This window comes from Panthera leo, chromosome A1 (genome assembly GCF_018350215.1).
Source record: "Panthera leo isolate Ple1 chromosome A1, P.leo_Ple1_pat1.1, whole genome shotgun sequence".
Taxonomy (NCBI): domain Eukaryota; kingdom Metazoa; phylum Chordata; class Mammalia; order Carnivora; family Felidae; genus Panthera; species Panthera leo.
Window position 1 is genome coordinate 226,251,748 of NC_056679.1, and position 19,381 is coordinate 226,271,128.

General features: G+C 42.0%; 1 protein-coding gene across 1 annotated transcript in view; it reads right to left on the minus strand.

Annotated features, from left to right (window-relative positions):
• Window positions 1-19,381, minus strand: part of FBXL7 (F-box and leucine rich repeat protein 7) — a 388,021-nt gene that overhangs the window by 264,218 nt on the left and 104,422 nt on the right. The window lies entirely within an intron of this gene.

A 19,381-nucleotide genomic window follows, 5' to 3' on the forward strand; every position in this document is an offset into this window, starting at 1 on the left:
AAGCTGGAGACCCAGGAGGGCAGTGCTGTGGTTCCAGTACGAGGACCAGGAAAGCTGATGCTCCAAATCCCAAGTCTGAGCCCTTGTCCAAAGGCAGGAGGAGACTGGTGCCCCAGCAAAGACAGTCAGGCACTGAGAGAATCCTTTCTCACTCAGCCCCTTCTTCTATTCAGGCCTTTAATGGACTGGGTGAGGCCCACCCACACTGGAAAGGGCCATTTGTTTTACCGGGTCCACTGACACAAACGTTCATCTCATCCAGAAACACCCTCACGGGCACAGACTCAGGTTGAACCGAACGTCCGGGCACTCCGTACGTGACGTTAACCCCCACAACTAAGACAGCGGCGATGACTCAGGAGAGACCCTTCCTTCTACTCCTTCTGCTTCCCTGTGAAGGAATTTCCATGCAACCAAAAGCCCCTGCCTCTCTGTCTCTCACGCTCCCAGTCAGAGGAGACAGGAGAGGAGAATTAATGGACTACTGGGTGTGGAAGGAGGAACCAGGTGGGCGGGACTCTGTCCCGCACGCACCCTCTTGCTCTAGCGTGGCCACGCACCGTCCTCAGCTCTCAGTCCCACGGAAAGGTTTGGGGGAACTAGCCCACCTCAAGACGTCCCTAGAACACAAGCATACAGTGCATTTGCTGGGAACCAAGAGAAACAGATGACAGATTTCCAGAAAGAGAGTGATACCTGGAGCAGGTGGTGGCTCTGTGGGGGTTTGCCTCACGTGGCTTGAACCGTATTAGCCGGCTCTGGCCGCAGGGCCTCAGCCAGTGCCAGCCGTGCAAGCCTCAGCAGCCTCGCCTTGACTGTTCCAGCTCTAGCGTGTGAGAGGCGGCACACGGCTCGTCAAATACGCGACATAGGCTCCCGTTGGCCCGGTGTCAGGGTTTAAGACCGAGGACAGGGAAGGCAGCCGACTAGCCCCAGGGATTGTGTCATGGGTTGAACCGTGTCCACCAAAAAGACGTGTTGAAGTCCCAGGCCCCATTACTTAGGAATGTGACCTTATTTGGAGACAGGGTCCTTGAAGATGTAGGTGGTTAAGATGAGATCATACTGAAGTGGGGTGGGGGGCCCCAATCCTTACAGAAGAGGAGAGACACAGACCTACAAGAAGAAGGCAACGTGATGAAGAGGCAGGTTGTGGCCAAGGAACACCAAAGAGCCAGGAAGGATTCTTCCCTGAGGTTTCAGAGGGAATGAAACCTTGATCTCTGACTTCTAAACTTCAGGCCTGTGACAGCACGGATGCCTTTTGTTTTCAGCCACCCAGGTGGTGGTACTTTGTTATGGCAGCCCCAGAAAACGAATATAGACTGATGCAACACCAATTCTCTGACCACTCTAGACAAACACTAAGCCACAAAAGTTCCTTACGATGCCATCAGATGCAATTCAAGGAAAATCAGCCTTTTTCTAAATATGCTAGGATAAGGTCCCGGGGCCTCAGTTAGGACACGGTGCTTCTCTGGCCCTCGGCAGGGGGTGTAGCCAGCACTATCGAGCTGGGCAGAGGCTTCAAGAACATCAGAATTCACCGATGCAGTAACCACTGTCTTTCCTCCACTCCCGGCTTCTGTGTGGGACTATTTACAGCCTTGGTCTACTTCGACAGACATGATTCCGTAAATTATTATGGGTAGTGGCAACTGCTCATTAAGCATTTTCCATATTCCAGGCAGTGATTTAGCAATCTTTATATAGATTATATTCTGACGCTTCCAAGAACTTACGAGATAAGCATTTTTACCTTCGTTTTTTGCAATGAGAGACAGAGCTATGTACAGGTCCAATAAATCATGGAGCCCAATTCTGAGGCCAGGACTCTCTGAGTCTGAAGGCCCAGCTCAGTGCTAAAGACATTTCTGGACTCAAAGAGCCAAATAAATTCCACGATTTGGAATTTTAAGAATAAACCACAGTGCCAGAGATGACCAAGAACAAAACAATACAAGCTTTCCTCAAAAATTATTCATCAGAATGTTTCTCGAGACATGAGAGATCCTGAACGATCCAAACACAAAATAACACTCCTTACCAAGAACATCTCACTGAAAGATCATTTTCCGATTCTGCCAGGGAAATCCAGACCAGGCATGGAAGTCAAACTCGGGTTTGACTCAGCCTGATTATATTTTAAGTGGAAGTATAGTGCCAGAGGATTTTTTTAAGTTTATTTATTTATTTATTGAGAGAGAGAGAGAGAGAGAGAGAGAATGTGAGTGGGGGAGGGGGCAAAGAGAGAGGGAGAGAGAGAATCTCGAGTAGGCTCTGCACTGTCAGCATAGAGCCCAACATGGGGCTCAAGCCCATGAACCATGAGATCATGACCTCAGCAGAAATCAAGAGGCAGATGCTCAACCGACTGAGCCACCCAGTGCCCCCTGAAGATTGTTTTCTTTTAAATCTATTTCCTAGTATCACAAAATGTTGGGATATCACTTTCTACAAACACTGTAGAAATGCTGTTTCTGGAAACTATGAACAGGAAACTATGATGTGCAGACTGATGACTTACAAGGGCCAGGTATACAAACCACCTGCCAAACCTCTGGGGTTTTGCAACAGGTCCTCATTGCCCTCGGGACAGTCTGAAGTCAGCCCGACTTGGGAAACACGGCGTTCCCCCGAACGCACCACCGACTCAGGACGTGCAACGCTGAAATTACACACTCACTCCGCAACGAGGCTTTCTAAACTTCAGGGTGCACATGCATCACCCGGATAACTTGTTCAAGTGCAGATCTGGCAGGTCCGGGGCAGGGAGGGGGGCGGGGCCTGAAATGCTGCATCTCCAACAAGTTCCGGGAGATGCGATGCTGCTGATGCTGGATCCCACTTTGAGTAGACGCTTCCTTCCACTTCCCGCTGGCTGACTCTCATCATGCAAAGCCTGGATCAAACATGAGTTCCTCTGGGAAGCCTCCCCTAGATCTGCTTCCTCATGCTTCCTCTGGGCCCCCTGTGCTTTTTAAGTGATGCATCAAACAGAGTTACAGTTCGCCTTCATCTGTTGGTCCATGCCATAGATCGCACTTCTGGAGGGCAAGGATCGACTTGTGCAGATCTACTGCGTCGTCTTGTCCTTAACACCTTAACACTCTGCACAGTGACTTCGCAGAGCTGGTGGTAAACTGGGTTAGCTGAATGAATGAAGCCGACTTAACGAGCTATGGTAGCAGGATCCTCGTTTACACTGTTCTCCATATTCAAAGAGCGTCGGTTTATCTCCAGTCCTTCAGTCCTTGGTGTTGTGACTGGTTCAGTCTCGTTGACCCGTACTCGCTTTAAAGACTCTTTTTGAATACATGTCACCGTGTGCGGGCTGCGATTTCAAATCGTACAGCCCTGCTCAGAAGAAGAGAGTCCAGAGAAAGATGCTTCGGTTCAAGGCACTTCAAAGGCGCGTCATTCTGAACCAATTACGAATGCTCCCAGCCTCCTGCTTCTAAAACGGTGGCAATAATAATAGCACCTGCCTCATCAGTGTCGCAGTTAAATGAGTTCAAGCATGCAACGCACTTAGAACCACGCCTGGCACACAATAAGCACTGAGAGTGGTCACCCGCTATGCTCGTTTATGCCCTTCAGTATTTCTGAAGACATGCGCCTTCCTCCTGAAAAAATTGGTTCCAGCATTCCTGTCGCTCTGCTTTCCCTAGGTCAGCTGTTAAATGACACTGTCGTCTATCACGGCCTTATGCTTTCTTTGGCATGCTTCCAGCTTCGCCTTCTTACATAACTTTAAATAACATGCCTTTGTGCAGTTTTCTGCTTTTTCATTTTCCTCCATCCCGGCTCGTTTGCAATGCTCCCCCTACGGATGCCGCTCCTGAAGATCTGATACGACTTTCCCCTTGATTGCTGCGCCCGTCTTTATCCCTTTGATACGGGCTTTGGAATCTGAGCTCCTAAGAGACCCCTTCACTCTGGTTCCGATTTCTGCTCATGGGAGATGGTGTCAATTACACAGTCCGAGTTTCATTTTTAATATTTTTTTATTTTACAAGCTTTCCCATCGTTATTTTTTTCTGATTTCTGAAATATAAAACCTTCAGGAAAGAGTACCTACATTTATCAGATGTTCTTTTATTAGCAAAATGAGAATCAGAACACTTGAGGAGCTGAGAGAGCATTCACACATACATCTCTTCTCTCCGCCAAGATAGAAGGCTGCATCATCCATGCATTCAATACTTGCAAAAATGAACCACTTCTTCTTTCTCCTTTTACCAGAATGAAAATGCACCACTTCTAACTTAAAATCTGTGGCTCTCTGATTCTATGACTTCTATTGTATTTCTCCCAATTCTTTCTATCAGATCTCTTACTTTTGAGAAGCTAAAAGCATGTTTCATTCTACCAAACGTAAAGGCAACGGAACCCAAAATCATAAAGGCTGTATGTACTGCAGGATTCCAATCAGTAGCCAAACAGTCAAACAGAAGGTTTTGAACCGAACTTCAAAAGACTCGGAAACGAATGGACATGGTTTGAGTTAAAGAAAACATTTACAGCCTACATATTAATTTTTAAATGATTCCTTGTTTGAATCTATTTTTTCTAACATTTGCCAACCACAAATTGGCCCCTGTCACTGTGAGCAAGAAGTCTTCCACGGCTAACGCAACCAGAGAGCACTTAATTGTAAAATGCAGGGATGACAAATAAATACTGACAAGATGTTACAGGAGAGCAGCCATTATCGGGGCCTTTAGCGGACTCTTGCAAAATTGCTACACCCCGGTTCTCAGCAGTCGCAGATTACAAGAGCAAAGCAGTTGCTCCCATTCAGCCTAAGAAATCCAGCACGTGTGGTGGTGGGTGTTTCTCTACCATGAGGAGAGCCCAGGGCCCCCAAGAGGGGCACAGAGGGAAGATGTATGTAATATGTGCTAAGGTGAGACACTGTGTTCTAGGAATCTAGGCAGGGTGCTTCTCAATCTCTGAGCTGGAAAAGACCAGTAGTTTTTTTTCAAATTTCCAACTCACACGAATGCTAAAATGCAACAGAAATGGAGGGAAAAATAAAAGTTAAAAAAAAACAACAACAAAAAAAAAACAGACACACAAAATACTAGCCCGTGCTCACCCCCTTTGGATGCTGTAGCACATCAAATTGTTGGAAGGACCTTAATCACTCTCGATTTCTGCATGACCGTGAGATAGACACAATTCACAGACTATCCCTGACCTCCTGTTATCACTCCTCTATCATAAGCTACTAGAAAAGTGCGGCAGAAAATGAGCCTGAACCCTACGAGTCCCAAGTACTGTTATTTCTGACCCTACGCACAACTGACGTCTCATGGGCTTCCCTCACTGTCCACTGTCAGGGTCACACAGAAGCCACAGCAGATCTGTCCCTGCTCCAAGTCCTCAGGGGCTCCTCCTCACTCTTAGGATAAACCCATAACATGTATGTGGTTTAGAAGGCCCTAGAAAAACTGGCCCTGCCTAATGGCCCCACTCGCATCATCTTTCCTCTGTCATTATGATGCAAATACACACAAGCCTTTGTTCAGAGAAGCCCTAAGCTCCCTCCAGGTCCAGCGCTTTCCCACACATTCATCCCTCTCCATGGAATCCTCTCCCACTACCCATCTTCCTTATTGATTACAAATAGCTGCATATACACCAACATTCGCACATGAAATGGTGACATCCATGCTCCCCACCTCAAATGTGAGTGGTTCTGCGATGGTGTGACTAATACAATAATACATTATTCCATGCTAATTTCTGAACCCAAGCCTCAAGAAACTGGCAGCTTCCACTTCTGGTCTCTTGAAAACCTCTTTCTAGAACCCTGAGGAACCATGTAAGGGGTCCGGTTACCCTGAAACTGTCCTGCCAAAAAGGTCACCTGTAGGCTCTCCAATCGACAGTCCAGCCCTTGTTGGCAAGGGGCAGGCATACAGTGTTGACCTTCTAGACCAGCCTCTCCACCAGCAGAATACCACCACTGACCTCAATCCACGCCATATGGAGCAGAAGAATTATAGCCAACCCCCACCCAAATTTCTCTTCGGAAAAAAAAAATTGTGAGATATAATAAAATGGTGATTGTTTTAAGTAAGTCAACATCAAAGGCAGAAAAGTGGCTTCCCCAAAGATGTCCATGTTCTAACCCCCAGAAACTTGGACCTGTGACTCCATGGTTAAAAGGCACTTTGCAGATGGGATTACGTTAAAGATCTTGAGATGCATCTTGAGATGGATGAAGTTAAAGATCTTGAGGTCCTGAAATATCTGGGTGGGCCCAAAGTAAGCCTTACAAGAGGGAAGCGGAAGGATCAGGGTCAGAGAGACAGATTTGAAAATGTTATGGTTTTGGCTTTGATGATGAAGAGACCATGAACCAAGACGGAAAAAGTAAAGAATGGATTCCCCCTAGAGCCTCCAGAAGAAACACGGCCCTGCCAACACCGCATATTTAGTCCTCGGAGACTTATTTTAGAGCTTCCGACCTTCGGAACTGTAAGATAATAGATTTGTGTTACATTAAGCTTCTACATTACTGGTAATTTGTTATAGCAGCAACAGGAAATTAATTCATTGTTGTCGAGTAATTTGTTATACAATGATAGATGAGGATTCCACTCTCCCCACCATCATGCCTCCTGACATATAAATGTTCACCCAGATATTTACCTTGCTAATTCCCATTCATCTTCAGACCTCAGCTTCAATTTTCATTTCTATGCATGTACTGAATAATGCATTCTTAGAATGTTATTTATTTTTATGTTTCTATAATATCTGTGTCTTCATAAGATAAGAGCCTCGGTGTCTGGCTCACCAAGGAGTCCCCACATTCCCCAAGCACAATACCTGGCACTCAGTAATTTTTGATGAGTGAAAATATCACTTGGTAAATGAATATAGAATGAATCGGAATATATGCCATGTATTGGAAACATATTCTATAAATGTACAGAGAAGAGAAAAATTGTGTTGGAAGTACATTCAACTGAAAAAAAGTTTTAAGAATGGGAAAGTCTTAAAATTGATTATAAAGAACATCATGAAAGCAAGCAATTGCTGCACAGAATGGTGCTGAATGCATATTGGAGTATCTGTGATAAGAAACAGCAAGGTTAATTTTTATCCATAAATCTTAATCAATTGTGGAAAATTGGAATTATTGAATTGTTGGTCGTATCACATTCAACAAAGTTCAAAAAAAAACTAGTGAAAGACATTTTCAGCTCTTAAAAAAGAAAAAAAAAAGAACCAACTTGAATTTTCTAAAAATTACCTCTTCAACACGGGAAGTTACGCACTATTGGAAAACACAAAATAAAAATAATCTATAATTCCATCACTCAGTGATAACCATTCGTAACATCTGGAAACATGTCCCCTCAGTTTTTTTCCTCTTCAAATGTAATCTTATTTGTGGGATTCTATAGGAAATTCTGCTTTATACTGTACATTTTTCATAAATAGTTTCCCATATGAAACACTATTTGTGAAGCTGTTTTTGATACCTAAACAGATCTTTGACATATAGATGACTCAATGAAATACTTTACCAATATTTTTACAGCACAAATAGTAAGAAGCATATATCTACAATAAAAATTCAGACTTTTAAGGTGAATTCCTAGTGTGAAACTTTTACATCAAAGTGTGTACACATATTTTAACGCTCTTGATTGACAAGTATTCGCATTTCCCGGTTATAAGGATAAGAGTAAGCTTGTGAAATAAAATATCCCACCTGAAAATTAACAACACACATTAACACATCAACAGCTTCGAGAAGTTCAGCAATAAAAAAGAGACCTGTGTTGAACTTTGCTTAATGAAAAGACAAACATATTTGACAATGGAAAGATCTTTCTCTACCCACTAGAGCGTGTACGACCCCACGCGAGCGCCGGTGGCCTTCGTTAGCTTTATGACAACTTCTGTTTTCATGCTCTGCAAGGTTCTTCTACCTTGAGATCGTAAAACCATGCATCTAGGTTTAATTTGAACACTTAAATCTTTCATCCATACAGAATTTATTTTGGCATCAGGAACACATTAGGTTGCCCGTGTTCCTTTTCTTTAAAATGAGAAGCTGATTTTCCTGTTAGGATGTACTGACAAGGCTTATCCCCTTTATTAATTTATAATGCCATCTTTCTCATACCTTAAATTCCCATATAACTAAGTCTACCCTGAACTCTCAGTTCCATTACACCAAGCTCTACCACACCACACTTCTTAAATGTTTGTAAATGTCCAATATATTTTCATGACACGAAGGAAATGTTACTCTCATTACTCGTTTCCAAAATTTTCCTGGATATCCTCATGTGTACATGTATTCACTCAACAGATGGGTTCAACATACTAAGTAATTCAACATACATACTGTCATATACATGTAATGGAGTTGAATTCAACGTCCACATATGGCAGGTACTTATAGATGCTGGATTCATTCTTCCAGGTAAAGAAAACACAGTTGGGTCACGTTTCAAAATGAAAATCTTATTTAGAATTATGCTGAATTTATGTAAGCGTGATTTTTCCATACAAACATCTTCCTGTCCCTGAGCAAGGTAGGATATGGAAGTCACAGATAGTGGTTGTGGGTAAACTGATGACACTAAACCAGCTAATATGCACATGGACTCACACTGCGTATAATTTTTAAATCTCATCTTCATAACCAAGACTGAAGTAGAGAACGTTATTATTACTGGTTTACAGAGAAGAAAATTAAGGCTAAGCAACTTAGGTCACCCATAAATGGGGAGTAAAAAAAAGTGACAAAATTTTTATCTCACGGCTTCTTCCCCCCTCTCATTCATATTAAATAAAGAGTTCAATCGCCTACTGCATTTTCCAAATATATCCATTACCAGAATTTAGCTCTTTCTAAATCTCTGAAATTGGAATGAAACAATTTCCTAATCTCTGTACTGACCAGTTCCAACCCAGCTAAACAAAACATGAACTTTACAGTTTCCCACCTTCTGTGAAATAGAATATAGCTTGCAGAAGATAATCTGAGGTCAAGGTTGGCTCTAGGATAATTCTTTTAAAAAAGGGAAAGAACAATATTATTTTCTCCTTTAGGAATGTTTTTCCTAACATTTCTTTATAACAAATCAGTGAACCCACCCCCACCCAAAAAAACCCCGGACACATTTATTAACTGGCCAACTCAGCCATATTCTGTGCCAATAAAATGAAACTTACTTCTCCAATTTCATCAGTTAAAAAACCACAGGCTCTAATTTGATACCTTGAGATATCGGGGAGTGAAGAATTGAAATAATTCAACGTATCAAGGTTAAAAAAGATTAAAAAGGGATTTAATAAAATTTAATTGGTTAGGGGGTAAAGAACATTTTTCCTCTGCCCTTGAAATTGCGGTACAGAGGCTGAACAGCTCTAGAATTCTGTATTTCTATGTTTGTCCCATTTGGTGAACTAAAATGTTAAAAAAAAAACTTCCTGATAGAAACTGGTTATTTATAGAGCTAATATTCAATAGACAACAAACCTTGCCTGTTTGTTGGTTTAAAAATGTTGAAACAAGTGAAAACACAGAAACCAGAAATATCTTCTGTTTCATCCTCCTTCTGGAATGTCTATTCTGCTTAAAGAAGTTGTTTGTTTCCTTAACACAAAAGGCAACTAAAAGCCAATGGATGGTAAACATTCCTATGATGTGCCTCAAGTTTTCCTAAGAAACAGCATTATTCTTTTTTCTAAAAAGTAACCGTACCTCTCAAAATTACCTTGGGTTTGCACAGCTTTTGATGTCATGGTCTTTATGACTACGGTTGGAAAAACTAATCAAGAGGGCTATTCCTTCTTAGATTCTGCATAAGAACCCACTCATTCATTTAATAAACATTTCTCAAATACTTATTGTATGGAAGTCTCTGTGGTAGCCACGGAGCACACGAAGGGGGATAAAACTCAATTCCTTCCTCAGAGGAGTTCAAGCCATTGTAGGAATGACCCTATAGAGCTACCAACTGAAAACGTACACAAAACTCTCACGCGATGGCTATCTTGATTGAGCCGTATGTGGCCTATTACTTGTCACTGCTATGGATCAGGCAGGTCTGGGCATATTTGAAGATTTGATGGGGAGGGCCCAACAGAAGTCATATCTTTGACTGCTGAATAGTAGAAAGTCTTAGTGGCAAATGAAATTTCATACTATGAGGACCTAAGCACGGTGCAGGAATTTAGAGCATAAAATATTATAAATTGACAAAATCGATGTGTACTAGAAGCTTAAAAATACATGTTGTCCAGTTCTAACTTTATTAAAAGTGAGCCCACAGCAGAGGAGCCCTTTGCTTTACTCCCAGATTTACATCTTGAGTGTCTTTCGCCATTAAAAACAAAAGACCCATTGGTCATGATTGATTCTGTATCTTAGGCAAGAACAACAACAACAACAGAAACTGGGCCTGTACCATTCCTCATGGCCAGAAAGCAAGGGTGGTCTTACAGCCTGAAGGACAGTGCTGGAAGGACAAAGGAGACGCTTAAAGGTTTCCCATAGGAGAAGCTATAAAAAAAAAAAATCAAACATCAAGCAGAGAGTAGTAATTTTAATAATTGGAATAATGTGAGCTCATAATCGGACTTAAAAGAGAAAAGTTAATTATCAACTGTGTAAGTAAATATGTTACATAAAATAGCATTATCCACAACAGAATATAAGCATAACAGAATGCTTAAATGTGTACAAATTATAATAGTAAGGGAGTATTAATTGATAGATTCTTCGTCAGTGGGCATTTGCCGTATCTGCATAAGTCAAGGGACTGCAAGAAAGGCCAGTCTCGCAATTAAGCCCTCCACTGATTTCTATAGAAAATCCACTCCCTCCGAGCACTGTGTGAGTTTGGCAAAGCCCCACCATCCCTCCTTCCCATCCATCTCCTCTTTGATCTGCCAGATACCCACCGTGTCCCCTTCCTTTGCAGCTCAAAATCTCTCCACCGTGCAGGGAAATCTGGTTTTCTGAAGCCCACATCAGGAAATTCACATGTTCAAACACATACAGTTATTTGGACGAACAAGTGTCCTTCGGGATAGCAGGCAGCCCACCCCACCTGGGAAGGTGGTAGTGGTGAGAAGTGTCCTAGTTACATTTATAATTATAAACTATATTACTATCTGCTTCCCACACACTGCACTCCTTCTAACAATTCCTCAATCACCTCTTAATGATCACAAACAATACCTAAGCTACTTGTATACCATTCCCTCCAAAATGGGGATTTTCTACGTTTTATAAATATGTAGGATATAAAGGAACACACTTTACAGCTAAAGTGCTTTTCCCTCATTATTTGTTAATCAGCCTAACAGCCTTGGGAAGCCTGGGACTTCCTGAGGAAGTTAGTTTATCCTCAGGAAGTTATTTCCTAGTCAAAGAGGAAATAAACAGACGTGTTAACCTGATCTTTAAGGTCAGACTGTGTCCAGGACTGCGAAAGGCAAATATTTCCAATGTCGGGTTATTCTTTCTGAAACGTTGCTCCCCACCCCCTTCCATATGCCCTTTTTTGCCTCACACGAGCCCAGAAGTCAGCCTTGTAGTGTAAAACCCTCCAAAGAGCCCAAAGAAAAGTGGTGGGTACAAAATGTCATAGAACGGTGGCCTATTTGTCATTGACACTTCCAATTATACGGTATCCATCGAAAACCTAGTACAAAGAACGTGCAGCCACCCCGTAAATAACTATTTTAGTGAAAGACTGGATGGTCAAAGCACTTTGGGAACATACTCAATGTTGTCAGGGAGGGGGCTCTTTAGAACAAGCCCCGTTTTTTCCCCACGTGAACCCAGATGGCTTTCTTCCAACTCCCGACTGCGTTACACGCTATGCGATATGTTCCTTTCCACCCTTCTACCTTCTTGTCCACGCAGGAGAAGCCAAATCCCCAGCTGCCATGACACATTTCCCAGTTACTCCAAACCCATGCCTCTCTCCCTTCCTCCCCAACTACAGCACGTTTCAGGCCACTTCTCAGGACACAATCCTACACCACCTACACCAATTACGATTGAACTGATGCACAGTGTTTATCCCACCAGTAATCGCTAAGGTTCAGGCAGCAGTGGGTCTCGCCATAAAATCAAATTCCTCCAGGAGCCAAAGACGTAACAGCAATACTTTGGAAGACGCCTGTTTAAGGCAATAGAGAATGAAGGGAATTCAGTAGCTGCAGGGTAGATGCCCCACCCGAATCCATTAAATGAAACCCAAAATTAGTTTTGAAAGTTCTTCAGGGAGAAGCAAACACATCCGAGGGTAGGGATCATTCTCTGTGCCACCAACTTGTGACTGACACACATTTTGAATTCTCCCCCTAAGTGCCTAAACAAATGTATTTAAACCTAGATTACATCCTTTAATAAATTCCCTTTGAACTAAATAACTGAGATTACAGATAAGAGAATTTAGATACGATCCAAGCCGTCATTGCAAATACACTTAGTTGTATTCAGATGAGCCAGAATGTCTATGACTGAAACATATCGATTATGTATTGAGTTTTGTTTGGTTTGGGTTTTTTTGCAAATGACAGAATGTAGGTGACAGAAAAACACAGAATAATTTTACACATGGGATTAGAATGCTAAAGATCTAACGTTTCCTCTCCTAACTCTACATAAAGGCACTGGCAGACTCTGGATGTCTCAATTAAGTATTACTTTAAGATGTCCTTAAACACACACACACACACACACACACACACACACACACACACACACAGAAACCTAATTTCCTTTTGAGACTATTAAATGACATTTTTGCCATTCTGGATGATTCATTTTGGAAGATAATTCCCTTAAGAAATTAAACTTAGTTCTTGAGTCTGAGATGGTATTTAGGATTTCATTGTACATTTTTAGGCTTACATAACAATTTGATGGATACCAAGCTGATGAGTTTTCCACTGCTTAAACTTATCCTCAAGTGCAAATTTGACTTCTTTATTAAATCGGGCACACTGAATCTATAATATGCTCAAATCACCCAGTGTAATTGGCGCAGTTTTTCAAAAGTCACCTACCTTATGAGTAGACAGTAGTTATTAAACAATGGAGGAAACTTGGTCATGAAACAGTGAGTTGCTAATTTAATTACCCAAACACATTAAACTTCAACGGCTAAAGCCCTGTCAGGTGTACCTAAATGATTCTGAAATTTTCAGAAGTAGTTAGGTTTGAAATTTAATTTTTAAAGGCAAAACAAATCCTCATAATAATGAGTCATCACCTTCTTCATACATGGAGTAAAAGCTACTAATACCACATTTCTCATTTTGGAATCTCCCTCCCGTAAGGTCCCCCAACCACCCTCCCAGTTTGAAGACGTGTCATTTTAGAACTATTTTGAAAGAGACTTTTTCTATGCCATTTTCTTTCTCCACTTCTTTATTCTTTATTCCTCTTCCTGCATTATATGTTTTTATTTTCTCTTGTGTCATGGATGGAGTTTCATTTGATTATGCCGGCTTCAAGGCATAATTCCAGTCTTCCAAGGCACATGCTCTAAGATTGGTATCTTTCACCTGTGTATATTTCCAATTAAGGACTACATGGCTCAGTTTTAAAGTAACAAGAAGCAACGTGACTAGTCAGTACTTTTACATTATATGCACTGCAGATCCTATGTCATGATTAATTTAAATCTCACTTTCAAACCCTATGTCTGTCTGATGCAGTGTGTTAAGGACACAGTTATGGTAACCTGCAAATTAACCCTTCAACAGTTTAATACAAAGACAGCTTGGAATATTAACTCTTGCTTTCAACAACCAAGAATTTAAAGTAAATGTCTAGACGACACACAGACCACAAAAGGGTTTCCATGTATAATATTGACAATCTAGACACAATCATGGATTAGCATTTCAAAAGGTACGTCTCATGAGGACTTTCAAAGTATATTTTGATATAAATTCATAAAAATGATCAGCATGAAATTCTTGGTAATTCTACATGACAATTATAAAACAAGCGTTAAAAATAAATCTTATTCAGAACCGAGTGCTTATAACCATCTTTGCCTTTTACTAAATTTCCATGACTCTGGGCCACACTGACCCCTTCCCAGTCCCCCTGTTGTCATCTGCCAAATGAAAACCTTTGTATCCCATTCTCAAGAGTGACGTGACAATGAAGCAGTTGAATAATGACGTGCATGAAGGCAGCTGTTCATCATGAAGTAATATGTGTCCCAACAATGTTTGCTGAATTTGTTGGATGGTCAAAAAGGCTTTTAGGGAAATGGAATCTACCTTGAATTAAAAGCATCATCTTTCTCTTTCTCAGTGACTCATGTGAATTTCGTTTGAGAGGTACACTCAAGTAGAAAGAAGATGATATAAGGAAGACAAAGAGAATAAAACAAAGCCAGATTCCTGGGCATTTTCAAACTAACCCCACTTAGCACTGGTCTAATTTGGGCACTGAAAACATGTTAACCCATGACTGTATAAATAAACTGGTGACTTTAGGTACCGTGGAAAGAAGAGCACCACAAATCCTTGATATATCAACTCATTTCACGCACAGCTCAAATGAAACATTTTAAAATTCATTTCCTTCAGGGAGTTAATTAAACGGGCAACTTCACAAAACGATATTAGGTAAATTTTTTTTGAAACGCTATTTTATAACCAGGAAGTAACTTAAAGGTAGTGTTTCCATCTCCAGGTGAGAAGCCAACCTACACAAGTAGCTTGAGATCCTTTTACCCCTTCAAGGAGGTCCTCTCCTCCTACTGGAAGTACTCGTCTATGTGAACTCCATCTTTCTCAAACTCTTTTGAACAGCCTGCCTCAGCTCTGCCACCAGCTCGAGACAGGTAGAGGACAAGAGACGCACAAAACAGAATTAAATAGCTTCACGCTTAGAAGGCAGCAACTTTTTTAAAGGTTAGGCTTTTTCCTGATTTGACCATCTCTCACCAAAACAATACCGGGTCAAACTCCTGCTCCACAATTTATTAGGTGTGTAATATTGAGCAAATCTCTTTATTTCTCTGTGCCGCAGGGATTTCTTTGTAAAACGAGTGTATTAGATCAGAAAACTGCCAAAGCTTTGTAGCTCTAAAAATCCTATGATTCCATATTTGGCTGGCTTGATAACGACATTTATAAGCCATCGCACCTATAAATTGTGTTGTCAGTGAGTTCAATATCTGAACTTGAATATCTTTAGAGAGCAGCTGGAGGAAGCTGTCTCTTCCTCAGCCAATTACATTTGGCCTTTGAACTAAACTGTGTCACCTTCCTCCAGCTCAAGAGATGTCTGAGTTGTTGAGAGGCTGCCATTAAAGCCACACAGTCATAACCCTGTTCTGGGAAAGAAGCCCCAGCTCAGCTTCCTATTCCTAGGAAGCTTCTTCACGATCCATGTGTGCTATTCCAGCCATGGGCTGGACGTGACTTTCATAGCTGAAAGTCAAAGGCCATTGCTTCCAGTACAAAAGAGAACACCCGGGGATGAGAAAGACTGGAGGAAAAAAAAAAAGTATAAGAGAAAGAATAGCAACACAACTGGAAAGAATTAAGCTGTGGCTTACAAAGCTGGAATGCAGATTTTGTTGGGAAAAATGGAACGTTTCCAGCTTTCTACACTTGAACCCAAACCCCCGACAGTGTCAGGAAATCAGGAACTTAAACTGTCACATGAAATATAATGGGCTTTAAAGAAGGCCTATACCATTTATCAAGGAGAAAACACTGCAGGCTGCCAATTCCTTAATAGGGGTGTGGCTTTAGAATCACAAAATTAAAATGCACGAAGCTTTCGCCAGAGATTTTGGAACGGAAGGCTACCACTTAGGTAAAAAATACCACTGTCTGTGGGATTGAAACCAAATTGTATCACCATCTGTGCCCATCATGCATAGGAGAGGAGCCTTATGACCCAAAGTGAAAGAGTGGGAACAACAGATAGACAGCAAGGACATAAAGTCCTTACACTGATTAGAGTCAGTAAATGTGACCGATGTCTCAACCATTAGGCTTGGTGGCTCAAAACATAAATCGAAGCTAAAGTTAGAGACTCTTCGGGAAAAGCCTAAAAAAAAAAAAAAAAAGGTTTTGAGAAACGTGTGGGTCTATCATCTGTCATGTCTTGCAGAACTTTCCAGGAGAGTATGTTCTCTGAGGAGTCCACTCTGACCAGACCCCACGCTCTGGGCTGTGAACACTACTCGTCCAAGGACTCCTCATGATGCTTTCAGGGCTGTTCTGGCCCCAAGGCCAGAGCATCTTAGGAGAAGCTTTCGGCCAGCGGCCCTGCACTTTGGATGGCCAAGACCCATGCTCCTAAGGGGTCTTCTCAGCCCTGTTCGGGACTTCTTCCCGGAGGTGGGGGGCAGCATTTTTCAAAGAATAGTTCGTGACGATTTAGATGGCGGTCTTCAGGTCACGCAGAAGCCACAACTCCCAACTCCCCTGTCATGTGTATGCTTCAGTGAGTTTTAGTAATGTACCGTGCTGTGCAACTTGCACCACGATCCGATTTTAGAACCCCGTCATCTCCCTAGTAAGTCCCTCGTGTCTGTCACAGTCAGTGACTATCTCTACCACCAGCCCCAGGGAAGCGCATGTTATGTGAGTGCCCTTCCCTCTCCTCAGCTCCCATGTTCTCAGTTCATGTGCCAACAGGCATCGCATGGGTTACCTACACGCTTCCCAGTAGGAGACAATGACTCTGCCGTCCACCAACTGGTGGAGGCTGGGCACAAAGGCGCCTGTGCGTGCACACGCTCCACGCTGGCCGGGAAATTGACGTGATACCTTCCCCATCCAGCCCAGCGGGGCAAGGTCTAGCCCTGCTCCAAAAGGCTTCCAACCCAGCTATTACCGGTACGGCCACGGCTTTCAAAGGCTGCAGGAAAACTGGATACGGTCCTTCACCACATACCCCATTTTTATAAATCGCTATCACTCAGACCTTGAAACTGATGATCCTGCCTGTGTTTCTTGAAGAGGATACCGGGAAATTCAGAGGGAAAACAACCTTAAGAGGATCAACCGTGGGAGAAAATGACGATAGTCAAACCGCTTCTGGAAAGCCAGTTACACCACTCACCCAATATTAACAAGACAGGGTAAACACAGTTCTCGAAACGGTGGGAAGAGAAGCAGAGAAGCATTTTATTAATTGGCTCCTCTGTGGCACATGTAAGAAACTGGCGTCCAGTCTCTGTTTCTTTGCCAGCACACCGCACACCGTGGTCACCAGGTGCTTTCTAGTAGGAGCAAACATGTGTACGACTGGCGAAATCCACTCTGGAGGTCACGGAAGGTGACACCCTAATCCTGAGGGGTGGATCAGGATTCTGTCACCTGTGCTTTGAGAAAATTAGCATTACTGTCGTGCTCCCATCTTGAAAAACCAGGCTGATAGTGAGACCGTTCTGCAGCAAACCTCCCTACGATGCATTTTAATTGTAAATGATACCCATGCCGAATTCATTTTAAAATACGTTTTTGTTTCATTGATTAAAAAACAGTAGCAAAATGGACTCATACATAGAAATACTAAAAAACACTTAATTTTGCAGACATGCAAAAAAAAACGGACAGCATCTCTCATAGGGATGGGGTCCAGCCACTTAAGAGCTGGAAAAAACAGTGCTATTAATTTAGCTCCATTGCTAAAAATGATTTCACCTGAACATTGAATTTTCCCATTTTTCTCCTGAATTTACTCTCAGAATGGTAGAAAATGCATTGTGACAAAAATACATAAAACACTGGCTGGGCCTGCATCAAAAGAATCTTCCTAAGGAAAAGGCAGAATAAAATGAAAATTTTAAATCCCTGTGGAGTCGGGGTCTTTTTTGAAGCATAAAAAGCAGACATTTTTAATGCATGAAGCCCCACAGTCCCTTCCCCCAACCCTTTCACCAATGTCCATACAGTTTTGTATTTTCCATTTTTGAAAAGAGAAAAGAGTAATATGAGAACTTAAATCTGGAGACAGAAACACACAGGGATTATCAACGTAAAGTCTTAACTTTCTATCTTCACAGCCACTCAAATTAGCCAAACTATGACTATGACAAAATTAACTGTAATCACGATGGAAAGAAGTGATCACCTTACAAAAACGTACATTTTTGATTACAGAAGACCGTAAATCAGTTACGTTGAAGTGATTTCCACTCGGGCTCCTAAGAACGGAGGCCTCAAAAGCAAATGTCTAGAATCAATTCACTTGACTTGCCCATTACCTTAATTGAATTTCAAGAATGATCTAATGCTCGTATTTGAATTAACAGGCAGAAAATTAAAATTGGATTTCTACCTGGTGCTTCGCTGCTCTGAGAAGAACACCCCACCCTGTTCTCCTCACCATGTTGGTAAAACAATGCTAAGGCATTTATACACCAGGGAATATAACCCGTGATAAAATCTCTTTATACATCAGCCATTTGAAACACAGCAAGTCAAAGAATGCCCAAAGAGGAGACACGCACAGCAGAGACCAGCCATCATCGTTCATGCACACGCTGTCATACAGGAGCAACCAACATCAGGTCAAGGGTACGCTTCCCAATATTGCAAGCAGCTTAAATGAAGCCTCCAAACAAAGCCTGGAAATGTACTCCCACACACCCTGCACACTTCAAGGAAGCAGGCTGCACACCCTGTCATGAACATCAGCCGACACCTCACAGATGTCTTACACTGGACCTGCGTTCAACAATTAATTTAGAAAGAACTCTTCTTCAGAAAGAAAAAAACTCACTTAATTGTGTTTCACATTAAAATAAAAACAACTAATTCCATAACTGAGGCAACCAGCCACTAACTAACTACCACAGGAACAGTCATTTCCACACCCAAGTAACGACACAAAAGCTTCCGGACTACGCAAAGCAATTAATTCCAACATCTGTTACTACATATAGTGAAATTCTGTATCAAGACCATCAGTGGAACGAATCTTTGTCCTGAGAGGCAGGACTTTCCACTTATTCTTTACATAATCAAACAAATCTCTTTTCCTACTTCCAAATATTGGTTAGTTCAAATTCTACAAATCACATGATCGTGACCTTCCGTTGCCAAAATCCTGAATTCCGAGTGTGCCTATTTTGAAAGCTCTTCCAGGAACTTTCAGCTACAGCACAAGAATTTGACAATCCTAGTGTTTTCCACGCTGAAAAACAGGATCTATAACGTCACGGAGGCTCGCCCAAAGTGAACCTATTATATATTCACAAAATAACAGCACTGCCTTAGAATTGAGACACTTAAGTCCTATCGAAACCCCTTTATCGGGCAGCAGCAGCAAAGCAGCAAAAAAGAAACTCGAGAAACCCTCCGCCTTCTTCATTTTTAAGAATCTCATATGCTC